This window comes from Chiloscyllium plagiosum, unplaced genomic scaffold, assembly GCF_037043375.1.
Source record: "Chiloscyllium plagiosum isolate Xiang-an unplaced genomic scaffold, Cpla_swu_hap1 HiC_scaffold_16, whole genome shotgun sequence".
Classification (NCBI taxonomy): Eukaryota; Metazoa; Chordata; class Chondrichthyes; order Orectolobiformes; family Hemiscylliidae; genus Chiloscyllium; species Chiloscyllium plagiosum.
The window spans coordinates 31,571,072-31,584,154 of NW_028270154.1; the positions used below are offsets into that span (position 1 = coordinate 31,571,072).

At 40.9% G+C, this 13,083-nt stretch overlaps 1 long non-coding RNA gene across 1 annotated transcript in view; it reads left to right on the forward strand.

Annotated features, from left to right (window-relative positions):
- LOC122556573 (uncharacterized) overlaps positions 1-13,083 on the forward strand; it is a 114,585-nt gene that overhangs the window by 92,613 nt on the left and 8,889 nt on the right. The gene's annotated exons all lie outside the window — the stretch shown is intronic.

Genomic DNA, 13,083 nt, shown 5'->3' on the forward strand with positions numbered 1-13,083 from the left:
ACAATTCCTGAGGAGTTGGTGCAAGATCCTGATGCTTATCTCAGATCAGACAATCTAAACACTGAAAGATCTGAGCATTAGAGTGCAGGGATAAATTATTTCCATTGCAGAAGTATCATTAACTGGAGGATACAGGTTTCGGTGATTGGAAAAAGAAGCAGAGTGCCATGATCCATGACATAAATCGTGCTGATAGAGCTACATTATTGTTGTTCACCTTTTTGGCAATTCATGATCTGCTCAAACGAACTGGGCTGGTTGTGATTTTTTTATTCTTTCATGGAATGTAGGAGTCACTGACAGTATCAGCAGTTGTTGCTTGACCTCAATATCCCTTGAATTCAGTGATTTGACTTTTTAGGCCATTTCAGAGGGCAGTTAAGTGTAAACCAAATTACTGTGAATTACATTTGGATCAGCCATGATAAGGATGGCAGATTTCTTTCCATGAAGGGCAATTATGAGGGCTTGAAAGCAGAGCTGGTAAAAGTGAGTTGGCAATTTAGTTTAAGGGATGGGTCATTACAGACACAACAGTGGACTTTTATTGAGATATGGGATATTTCAATTTGCACAGAATAAATACGTTCTAACTGAAAGGGGAGGAGCCAGCATCCATAGTTAACTAAAAAGTTAAAGATTATATTTAAAGAAAAAGACTATTATTACACAAGTGGGTGGCTGTTCAGAAGATTGGACAGAATACTAAAAAAGTAACTACAAGATTAATAAGGAGAGAAAAATTAACGAACAAGAGAAAATTAGCAACAAATGTAAAGATAGAACATAAGTGTTTCTACACACTTTTAAAAAAAGGAAAAAGGTGAGCATTGAACTTGTAGAAAATGAGTCTGGTAATTAATCATAGAAAGTAAGGAAGTGTCAGATGAATTGAACAAGTATTTTGTATTGGTGTTTACTACAGAGGATACAAATAATATCCCAGAAGTATCGGCTGAATTAATATTGAAAGGGAGCGATGAATATCTTTTACCACACTATAATGATGCCACACTGTAAGTTTCAGTTCAAAATGGACTAGTTGAGGAGAAAGTAAAACCAGTCTAAACTTCAAATTTACATTAATGCTAAGTACTGTTATGTATAGTAATCATGTACATACCAGGTTAATATATTACAGTTACTATCATCTTTGTGTGTTCATTTCGGTGTGCTCTTCAGGCTCTGTCTCATTCTAGTCTAATATATTATAGTCTAGTACTTTGTTGTAGTGTGTTCTAGCTTTGTCCACACTCTACTGTTTATGCTTCGTGATGTGCAGCTCCATGACATTATTGTGATTTTTTTCCAGGGTTCTGAAGTCCATGTAATACAGAACTCAGGACGTAGTACATAACAAATAGCTAGAACAGCAACTCGATAAGTCCCTGGGTCTTGACGTTTCATCCTGGGGTCTTAAAATAAGTGGGGGTTAGTGAGCTAGTTGGTGTATTGGTTTCAACTTTTCAAAATATACAGGCTTTGAAGAAGTCCCATTTGAACAGAAAGTATCCAATGTAACCCCTAATTGAAAAATGGAGACAGAAAACATGAAACTATAGGCCAATCAGCTTAACATCAATCAGGGGAAAATGTTAGAAACTATTATTAAAGAAGTCATAACAAGGCATTTAGATATATTTAAGCTTATCAGGTAGAGTCAAAATGATTTGTGAAAGGGAAATCATATTTAGCCAATTTTGTATGTTTCTTTGAAGTAACGGATGGTTGATAAAGGAAAACTATTGCGTGTGCTGTACTTTGATTTTGAGGAGACATTTAATAAGAGTCACATTAAAGACGATTATGAAAAATGAAAGCTCATGGTGCACACATTATCATGGTTAACAGATTGGCTATTTAACAGAAAGCCAAGTGTAGCCATAAATGGGTCATTTTCTGGTTGCATAGATGGAACAAGTTGAGTCCCACAGGGATCAGTGTGGGACTCTCAATACTTACAATTTACATAAATAATTTGGATGAAAAAAATGGAATAAATGATTGCTAAATTTGCTGATGACACTATGCAACATGGGAAAGTGAATTTTAAAGAGGTCACAAGGACACTGCAAAAGAATATATATAGGATGTGGGCAAAGTGAATTTTAAAGAGGTCACAAGGACACTGCAAAAGAATATAAATAGGATGTGGGCAAAGATCTAAGAAATGGAATATAATGTATGAAAATATGAAGTTGTCTATTTTGGCAGGAAGAATAAAATATTATCTCAATGGTGAGAGTTTGCAGAGCTCAGACTTTTTTCATTCAGTCTTGTGATGCAAACTTCACTGGCTGAACCAGAATTTATGGTCCATCCCTGGTTGCTATTGAGAAGGAAGTGGTAAGCTGTCTTCTTGAATCACTGTAAATCCAGATTGGTCTGGGTTTCTAAGTACATGAATCACAAAAGTTGGTCTTGATTGTTGGAGGTTAATCATCTTAGCTCCAGGTTATCTCTACAGGAGTTCCTCAGATTAGTGTGTTAGGCCCAACCATCTTCAGCTGTTTCATCAATTACCTTCCCTCCATCATAAAATCAGTCATGGGGATGTTTGCCAATGATTGCACAGAAATCAGCATTATTTGCAACTCCTCAGGTACTGAAGCAGTCCATGTTCAAATGCAACAAGATCTGGACAATGTCCAAGCTTGGGCTGAGAAGTGTCAAGTAATATTCGTGCCACACAAATGCCAGGCAGTGATCATCTCCAATAAGAGACAATCTGACCACTATCTCTTGACATTCAATGATATTATCACCTCTGGATCCCCCACTGTCAACACCCTGGGTGTTACTATTGATCAAAAACTTAACTGGACTCGCCACATAAACACAGTGTTTGCAAGAGCAGGTCAGAAACTAGGAATATTGTAGTGAGTAACTCATCTTCTGACTTCCCAAAGTCTGTCCACCATCTACAAGGCACAATTCAGGAGTGTGAGGGAATATTCCCCACTTGCTTAGATGGGTTGAACTCCAACAGTACTCAAGAAGCTTGACACCATCTAGGATAAAGCAGCCACTTGATTGGCACCACATATTCAAGCATCCACACCCTCTACCACCGACACTCAATAGCAACACTGTGTAAGATGTACAAGATGCACTGCAGAAATTCACCAAAGATCTTTATACAGCACCTTCCAAACCCACAATGACTTCCATCCAGGACAAGGGCAGCAGATACATGTGAACACTACCACTGCAGGTTCCCTCCAAACCACTCTACATTCTGACTTGGAAATATATCGTCGTTCCTTCACTGTCACTGGGTCAAAATTCTGGAATTCCTTCTCTAAGGGCATTGTGGGTCTACCTAGAGCACATGGACTGTAGCAGTTTAAGAAGCAGCTCACCATCACCTTCTCTAGGGACAGTGAATAAGTGTCAACCAGCCAGCAAAGCCCACATACTACATGCAAATAAAGAAAAGCTGATGATGCAGGTGCACCCTATAATGTAGAAAGCAGTGTTTTTTTTTATTGTGAGGGAATTAAACATAAAAGGAGGGAGATAATGCTTTATTATAGAGGGACATTGGTAGGCCATCAACTCAGAGGAATGTGAGCTTCTGGAATTTTCTTTCTCAGAGGGTGATGGAAGCAGAATCTTTAAATTTTGCTATGGCAGAGGTAAATAGATTATTGATAAGCCAAGGGTTCAAAGTTTATGGGGGCAAGTGGGAATGTGGAGTTGAGGTTAAAACTTCATCAGCCAAGATCTTATTGAATGGCAATGCAGATTCAAAAGGCAAACTAATCTACTCTTATTTCATTTGTTTAGACAGGACATTAGCGAATTATGGAGGTTTTCATAACAATCAAAGATCATTTCGTGACAACCATCATCCAGATTGGCTTTCAATTCCAGATAATTTTTAAAGGAATTGATTTCAGATTCCACCAGCTGTAGTGATAGGAGTTCAACCCACATGCCCCGGACGTTAGCCTGGGCCATGAATCCAGAGTCGTTATCACTTGACCATCAGCTCCCAATTATACAAATGCTGAGGGTGAGTGTTCGAACTTCTTCTGTACTTTGCCATTGGCTTCAATAGATCACTATTTTGAGAACCACTTGTTGACTCTATCAAATTAATTCATAATCTTATAGAGATGTACAGCATAAAAACAGACACTTCGTCCATGCCGACCAGATATTCTAAACTAATCTAGTCCCATTTGCCGGCACTTGGCCCTTCCTACTCATATACCCATCCAGATGCTTTTTAAATGTTGTAATTGTAGCAGCCTCCACAACTCCTCTGGCACCTCATTCCATACACAAACCATCCTCTGCGTGCAAAAGTTGACCCTTAAGTCCCTTTTAAATTTTTTCCCCTCTCACCCTAAACCTATGCTCTCCAGTTCTGGACTCCTCCACCTCAGGGAAAAGACCTTTTCTATTTATCCTAACCATGCCCCTCATGGGTTTATAAACCTCTACAAGGTTACCCCTCGGCCAGCCCTCATTTTTTTCTGATGGCAGAACAGGTTTAAAATAACTTTGATGCTTTTCAGTTCTAGCACTCCAGAAATCAACCTTAGTGTTTTGTTTGCAGTTTTTTTGGTTTGCCACCAGGTCCCTGTACTCTCTCAGATTCTTTCTTCGTCTGTTAATTACTGCAGTTATTGCACAGCTTTGACCGTAAAGTGTCTCAGTTCATGACTCCACTGCCCAAAGTACCAAGGTTTGGCTCAAGTGAAATTGTCCCAAATTCTATAGCTCACCCCATATATATATCTGTATATGCATTGCTGTGCTCCTGGCCAGCTCCAGTGAACAACATCGGAAAAGATATACTGGGAATGCATAACAAAAATAAAAGTCAAGGTATGGGTGTTCTGTGATATAAAGTGTTGATTCAGCAAACTTATTCACACAGTATCATGTGGTTGAACAGTTCCTCAGAAGAAATAATGTGCAACTATCTGATGATGCAATTATTCACTTATTTAAAGGGTAGTATCCTGAGTTCACATGATGTAGTTGAAGAGACCTGCCAAACCCTACTGTTGCATTTTGTAGCAGTCTAGAATTAATTGAAAGCAAAACAGCTTCAAGCCTTTTGGAAACAAATCAGCATCTTATTTTCTCCTCTTGGTTTTGAGATAGTGGAAGGTTAGGAGACAGGCCGCCTACTTGCGGAACGTTTCAGGGAACACCTCTGGGACACCTGCACCAACCAACCCGACCGCCCCGTGGCTCAACACTTTAACTCCCCCTCCCACTCCGCCAATGACATGCAGATCCGTGGCCTCCTCCATCGCCAGACCCTGGCCACACGACGCCTGGAGGAAGAGTGCCTCATCTTCCACCTAGGAACCCTCCAACCACACGGGATGAATGTAGATTTCTCCAGCTTCCTCATTTCTCCTCCCCCCACCTTATCTCAGTCCCAACCCTCGGATTCAGCACCGCCCTCTTGACCTGCAATCTTCTTCCCGACCTCTCCGCCCCCACCCCCTCTCCAGCCTATCACCCTCACCCTCACCTCCTTCCACCTGTCGTATTCCCAGCGCCCCTCCCCCAAATTCCCTCCCCTGTACCTTTTATCTCAGCTTGCTTGGCACACCAGCCTCATTCCTGAAGAAGGGTTTATGCCTGAAACGTCGATTCTCCTGCTCCTTGGTTGCTGCCTGGCCTGCTGTGTTTTTCCAGCACCACATTTTTCAACTCTGGTACTCCAGCATCTGCAGTCCTCACTTTCTCCACACTTAATTATTTCACAATATAATTTAGTATTTCATTTGCTTTGTTTTTGCATGTACACAGTGATGTCTTAAGTGCCACTGTACATTTTCAATTCCGTACTTAACAAATTTCACTTTTGTCAAAGAGTATATAGGTCACCCATTTGGTAATACTATGCACATATCATTATTTGAATTTCTTACGAACTACAGTAAATAAGGACACCATTTACATCAATTTTATCCAAAGCTGTGGCTTTTTAAATTTGAAATTCTAGCAGCAACAATTTTTTTTAATAGATATTTTTATTGAAAATTTAACATTTTTACAAGTTTACAAAAAAACCCAAGTATAAACATTGATATACAATTAAATCTTAAATAAATGATAACCAAAATTTATCAAATAAAAAAAAGATACCAAGAGAAAAAAAAACTCAACTAACTACTAATCTAACCTACAACTAACCAGAGTATATAATTAAGTCTCTTACATTATTCAAAGGAGAGAAAAAAACCCGACGGAAAACACAGAAATTGGGTGGTGAGACATATGCTCGGAATGTATTAACATCAAATCCTAACAAAACCTGTATTCGTATGGGATTCCTCTCCCAAGGGGCCCTGGACCAGCCAGGTTCGTCATCTCAGTTAAATAAAAGCCCCTGTTAGGATGGCCGAAATATCCGTATTTATGTAATTCAAGAAGGGCTGCCATATTTTATGGAATAATGCGGTCTTTTGGTGCACCATATTTGTAAGAAAGTCAAGGGGAATACATTCCATGATTAATCTGTGCCAATTCGAAAGTCCAGGGGGACCCTCAGCCACTCAGTTTACCAAAATACTTTTCCTTGCACAGAAAGAGAGAATATCCAGGGAGGGTAAGTTCGAAAAGCCCAAAAGGAGAGATACAGGGTCCACTCTAATTTCCGTTCCTAAGATTTCTGTCAGAGCACTTGCTACTTTAGTCCAATATCTACGGATCTTATGACAGGTCCATAAGCAATGTACAAGAGTGCCCACCTCTATTTTACATTTGGGACACATTGGAGATGCTCCTGCTTTAAATTTTGCCAATCGGTCCGGTGCAAAATGGGCCGTATGAATTATCTTCAACTGAATGGCCTGAGCTCTGTTGCAAATGGTAATTCTTCTGGCGTTTTCCCAAATGTCATTCCATGTTTCTATAGAGATTTCCAGTCCCAAATCCAGATCCCATGTTTTAAGCAGATTGTCCATATCTCCCGATACTTCATCATGTAATAAATGATAAATAGTGCTGACGGAAGATACCCCCATTGGCCATAGCACTCTACGTTCTCTATCTGATTTATAAAGACTATCTAATAACGTAGTCATCTTCTGTATGTAGTCTCGAATTTGGAAGTATCGAAAGAGGTCTCCATTAGGTAATCCAAATTTCTGACGCAGCTGTTCAAAAGACATCAGGACCCCATCATTAAATAGGTCCCCTAGACATGAGATACCCCTGGATCTCCAGAGTTTGAAAGTGACATCTGTAAGCCCTGATTGAAATCCCCATGCTCCCACTATCAGAGCATGGGGGGATGTTTTATGTGAGTTGCCCTCATTTTGCCGCATTATATTCCAAGCTTTAATTGTGTTTAGTATTATAGGGTTTTTACATTGATCCGTAATGATTTTCGCCTTGTCTGAAAATAAAAGGTTAGTAAGTGGGCATTTTACTTGAGAAGCCTCGATGTCCAGCCAGATTGATTGCGGGTCAAACAAGACCCAATCAGCTATGTAACTTAATAGGGAACTTAAGTGATAGTTCCTAAAATCTGGGAAACTAATCATCCCCTTGCCTGTGGAAGCTGTAGCTTCTTCAGCTTAATGAGGGGCCGTCTATGATTCCAGATAAAGGAACCCAACCAGCCATATAATTTACGTAGTGCCAGCCTTGGCAGCATCACCGGAAGCATTCTCATAGGGTATAGGAGACGGGGCAGGACATTCATTTTAATTAGTGCTATTCTACCCAGCCAGGAAATTGGAAGGTCTCCCCATTGCTGGATGTCCTGCCTTATCCTTTCCAGTAAATGCACAAAGTTAGCCTTGTATAACTGACCAAATACTGGGGTAATAAAAATGCCTAAATATAAGAAACCCTCCAGGGACCACCGAAAGGGAAAGTGGGATCCGTCCAATAAGTGGGATATACTAGCAAGGCCACCCATTGGCATAGCCTCCGATTTTGAGAAATTAATTTTATAGCCTGAAAATACACTAAATGTATTAATAACTTGGATTAAGCGAGGCACAGACATCAAAGGATTACTGAGAAATAGAAGAACATCATCTGCATAAAGGGTGATTTTATGTTTACCTGTACCAATCCTTGGGGTTGTTATATTAGGGTCAGCCCGTGTAGCTTCTGCTAGTGGCTCAATTATTAGCGTAAATAGCAAAGGCGAAAAAGACATTCCTGATGGCAGCCCCTATCCACACTGAAGCTATCCGAGCCTAATCCATTGGTAATCACAACTGCTTTGGGATCACTATACCCATTTGGTAAACACCTTTCCAACGCCAAACCTTTCCAATGTGTAAAACAAATATGACCATTCAACCCTGACGAATGCCTTTTCCGCATCTAATAAGACTACTACTCCTGGTATCTTTCCCTGATGGCAGGCTTGAATCACATTCAAAACCCTTCTAACATTATTGGATGATCTACGGCCCTTAATAAACCCCGTCTGATCCTCCTTTATGATATGTGGCAATACCCTTTTGTAGCCTCAATGCTAACGTTTTAGAGAGGATTTTAAAATCTACATTTAGCAAGGATATTGGTCTGTATGATGCGCAATCTTCTGGTTCCTTTCCTTTTTTGAGGATAAGAGAGATATTCGCCTCTTTCAGCGACGGTGGTAGACAACCCTGACTGTATGAATAGTTATACATGTCCATAAGTGGACCAGCCAATATTCCTGTAAATTCTTTATAGAATTCAGCTGGAAAGCCATCTGTGCTGGGCGCCTTACCGCTCTGAAGTTGCCTGATTGCATCAAGTATTTCTTGGATTGTTGGGGAACATTCATGACTGATACCTGTTCCGGAATTAGGTCCGGAAAGATCAGGTTTTTAAAAAAATGACTGCATCCTCCTAATCCTGTCTTCACAATCCTGCAATTTATATAAATCAGAATAAAATTTTCTAAAGATTGTGTTAATCCTTTTATGATCATGAGCCAGAATACCCGCACTCTCCTTGATGGACGTGATAGTTTGAGGGGCCTTCTTTTTCTTTGTGAGAAATGCTAAGTATCTACCAGGTTTATTGCCAAATTCATATAACCTTTGTTTTGCAAATAATATTTCCCTCTTAACCGTTTGGGTAAGCGTGGTGTTTAGAGCTGTCCTAAGGGCGTAATACTTTGTACTTTGATAATAGAAGGTCTGTCAGCGTATGCTGTTTCAGCCGCTTTTAAGTGAGCTTCGAGCAGACGTTGTTGTTCTCCCTTTAATTTTTTCTGGGTCGCTGAGTATGAAATGATCAAACCTTGTGCGTAAGCTTTGATGGTCTCCCACATCATTGATGGGTTGCTCGCCATACCTGAATTAATTTCGAAAAAAGTTTTAAATTCTTGAGAGAAGTACTTTACAAATTTACTATCTTTCATCAGGAAGGGGTCCATAAGCCAATGCCGGGGGGATGTCTTATTGTTCCTCGCCTTGATTTACATATATACAGCAGCGTGGTCGGAAATTGCTATACTGCCTATTTTACAGATATTTTACAGATATGGAATTTTAAAAAATCAAGGGGCCAAAAACCATTTCGATTCTGGTATGACATTTATGTGGATTGGAGTAAAAAGAAAAATCTCTGCCCTGTGGATAAAGGCACCTCCATACATCTACTAATTCTAATTCCTTGTTCAAATCCACCAATTGTCTAGATCTGGGAGATACTCCTGCAGTACTCTTGGGAATCCTATATATTTCCGGATCCATAATACAATTAAAGTCTTCCCCTATAATTGTATGATGAGCACCGAGAGCCATCAATTTTGAGAAGGCTTCTGTTATAAATTTAAAAGGATGTGCCGGGGGGCAATACAAATTTAAGATTCATCTTTTATTTGATTTAGGATTTTGAAAGGGAAATTCTTCCGAATAAGAATAACAACTTTTTGAGTTGAAAGAAGAAAAAAAGACCTGATCAAATCCACCCTGTCGTAATTTCAAGTGTTCTTTATCCAATAAGTGCGTCTCCTGTAGGAGAGCTATATCAACCCTTTCTTTCTTGAGGTTTGATAATATTTTCTTCCTTTTGACCGGTGAATTACTCCCCTTGACATTCCAGGTGTACCACTTAACCGACTGATCAACCATAATCGTCCGGGCAAGTCCGAGACCCCTCGGGAGGGGAAACCCTATCCAGAACATCCCAAGCATAGAGCATATAAAATTTACAAAAATAAAGGCTCTTTAATACACTCACATCAATATAATAAAAAACTATTTCTAAATTTAAAAAATATAAAACATATTTAAATGGAGATTTTCCCCTTGTTCCCAGGGGGTATCACTTCCTTTTCAACAGTCCATCGTACCCTCTCCCAACCAGTGCCTCACCCTTGACCCAGGCGCTCCTTGATAGGATGAAGAAAATTCAAATATACTACAGAGCTAGAGTTAACAGTGAGCACAGTACCACCCCCCCACCCACACCAACACCTGGATATGTTTGGTAATGTTAATACCATGTATAAACATATATAACTATAAAATTACAGCCTCAACAAGTAATAATTAAATATAATAATAATGCAAACTAACAGGGGAAAACAACCCTGCTCCTAAAGACAGAAATAAAACAGGATAAGGTAACCACCTCCCCCAACCAACATTAACTAGACCCCCCGGCTTTTATATATATATATATGTATATATATAAAAAAGGGGAGAAAATTGCTAAGTAGAGAACAAATAAATAAATCCATCTCCCCACCCCCTGAAGATAATATTAAACAGTAAGGTAAAAAAAGGGATTAATATCAAAAAAAGGGGGGGATGTAAACCAGAGTGGGAGGAGAGCAAAACAACACCAATTAACTCTTACAATTTATCTAAGAGAGTCCAAAAATTCCTTGGCCTTTTACGGCAATCCATAGTTATACACGGACCCTTCATGATTAAAGTATAGCGTCGCTGGATAGTGCAAAGAGTACTGAATATTTAAGTCCCTTAAACACTTCTTCGTTTCATCAAACGCTTCCCTCTTTCGGACCAGAGCTGGGGAAAAGTCCTGGAATAACATAATCTTGGATCCTTTATAAATCATGGTTTGGGGATCTTTCCCAAGATTTCTGGAAGCTTCTAAGAGCATCTGCCTCTCCCTATAGCTCTGCAGCCGGAACAGGACCAGGCGGGGACGCTGGTTCAAGCCGGGCCCACGTATTGCTACCCGGTAGGACCATTCCACCCTTACCTGGCCTGATCCAGCCTCCAGATTTAAAAGCTGTGGAAGCCACTGTTCGAGAAACGCTGTAAGCTGGCCTTCCTCTTCCCATTCGGGAAGGCCCAGCAAACAAATATTTTTTTGACAACCTCAATTCTCGAGGTCGTCAATGTGATTCTTTAAGGTCCGGACTCGCTGTTCGAGAGTCCGGACCCGATCCACGACTGACTCTGCTGTAGTCTCAGAGATCGCGGCCTTTAGCACCGTCCCTCCGACTCAGCGCTCAATTTTCTTGATGTCTCGGTCGTGCTTTTGTAGCGCAGCCGAGAGTGAGTCCCATCGGCTCCGCGACTCTTCGATGAAGGCGTTGATCTTTGCATTGAGTTTCGAGATTATTTCCGCGAGGCTCGCCACTGTAGGTAAGTCCCACGGAGCGGTTGCGGGCGCCCCTGCTACAGCTGGGGAGGGTGGGGGAGGGGTTCCTGCCTGCTGAGAACTGCGGGCTCCCTTCCCTTTAGTCATTTTATTGGAGATTAAATTGTTTAAATTCAGTACTAAGCAACAAATTTCATCAAGTAAAAACTATAATGAGTGATTTGGTGATTGTGGTGGAGGTGGGTGACCCACTTTGCCCAAGTCTTGGGAGGAGCACTATAGACTCAGACTTGCTTGGTTGCCGCCATCTTGGATCCAGCAACAATTAATGTTCTGAAGCCATTGTAAAACCAATGGAGAGTGGGCCAAACATAGTCAGAGAGAAGTACAGCATGGAAACAGATTCTTCGGTCCAAATTGCCGATGCCGACCAGTTATCCTAACCAAATCTAGTTCCAGTTGCCAGCACTTGGCCCATATCCCTCTAAATCCTTCCTATTCATATACCCATCCAGATGACTTTTAAATGTTGCAATTGTACCAGCCTCCACCACTTCCTCTGGCAACTCATTCCATACCCGTACCACCCTCTGCGTGAAAACGTTGCCCCTTAGACTCCTTGTATATCTTTCCCCTCTCACACTGAACCTATGCCCTCTAGATCGGGACACCCCACTCCAGGGAAAAGACTTTGTCTGTTTATCCTATCCATGCTCCTCCTGATTTTATAAACCTCTATGAGGTCACCCCTCAGCCTCCAGCATTCCAGGGAAAACCATCCCAGCCTATTCAGCCCCTTTCTTTAGCTCAAATCCTCCAACCCTGGCAACATCCTTGTAAATCTTTTCTGAACCCTTTAAAGTTTCACAAAATCCTTCTAACAGAAAGGAGACCAGAATTGCACACAATATTCTAAAATGGCCTAACCAATGTCCTGTATAGCCGCAACATGACCTCCCAACTCCTGTACTCAATACTCTGACCAATAGCGGAAAGCATACCAAATGCCTCCTTCACTATCCTATCTACCTATAACTCTACTTTCAAGGAGCTTTGAACCTGCACCCCAAGGTCTCTTTGTTCAGCAACATCTCTCGGACCTTACCATTAAGTGTATAAGTCCTGCTCTGATTTGATTTTCCAAAATGCAGCACCTTGCATTTACCTAAATTAAACTCCATCTGCCACTCCTCAGCCCATTGGCCCATGTGTTCAAGATCCCATTATAATCTGAGGTAACCTTCTTCGCTGTCCATTACACCTCCAATTTTGGTGTCATCTGCACACTTACTAACTGTATCTCTTATGCTCACATCCAAACCATTTATATAAATAACAAAGAGTAGTGGACCCAGCACTGATCCTTGTGGCAATCCACTGGTCACAGGCCTCCAGGCTGAAAATCAACCTTCCACCACCACTCTTCAAGCCAGTTCTGTATCCAAATGGCTAGTTCTCCCTGTTTTCTACGAGATCTAACCTTGCTAACCAGTCTCCGTGAGGAACTTTGTCGAACACTTTGCTGAGGTCCATATAGATCACATCCACTGCTCTGCCCTCATCAATCCTCTT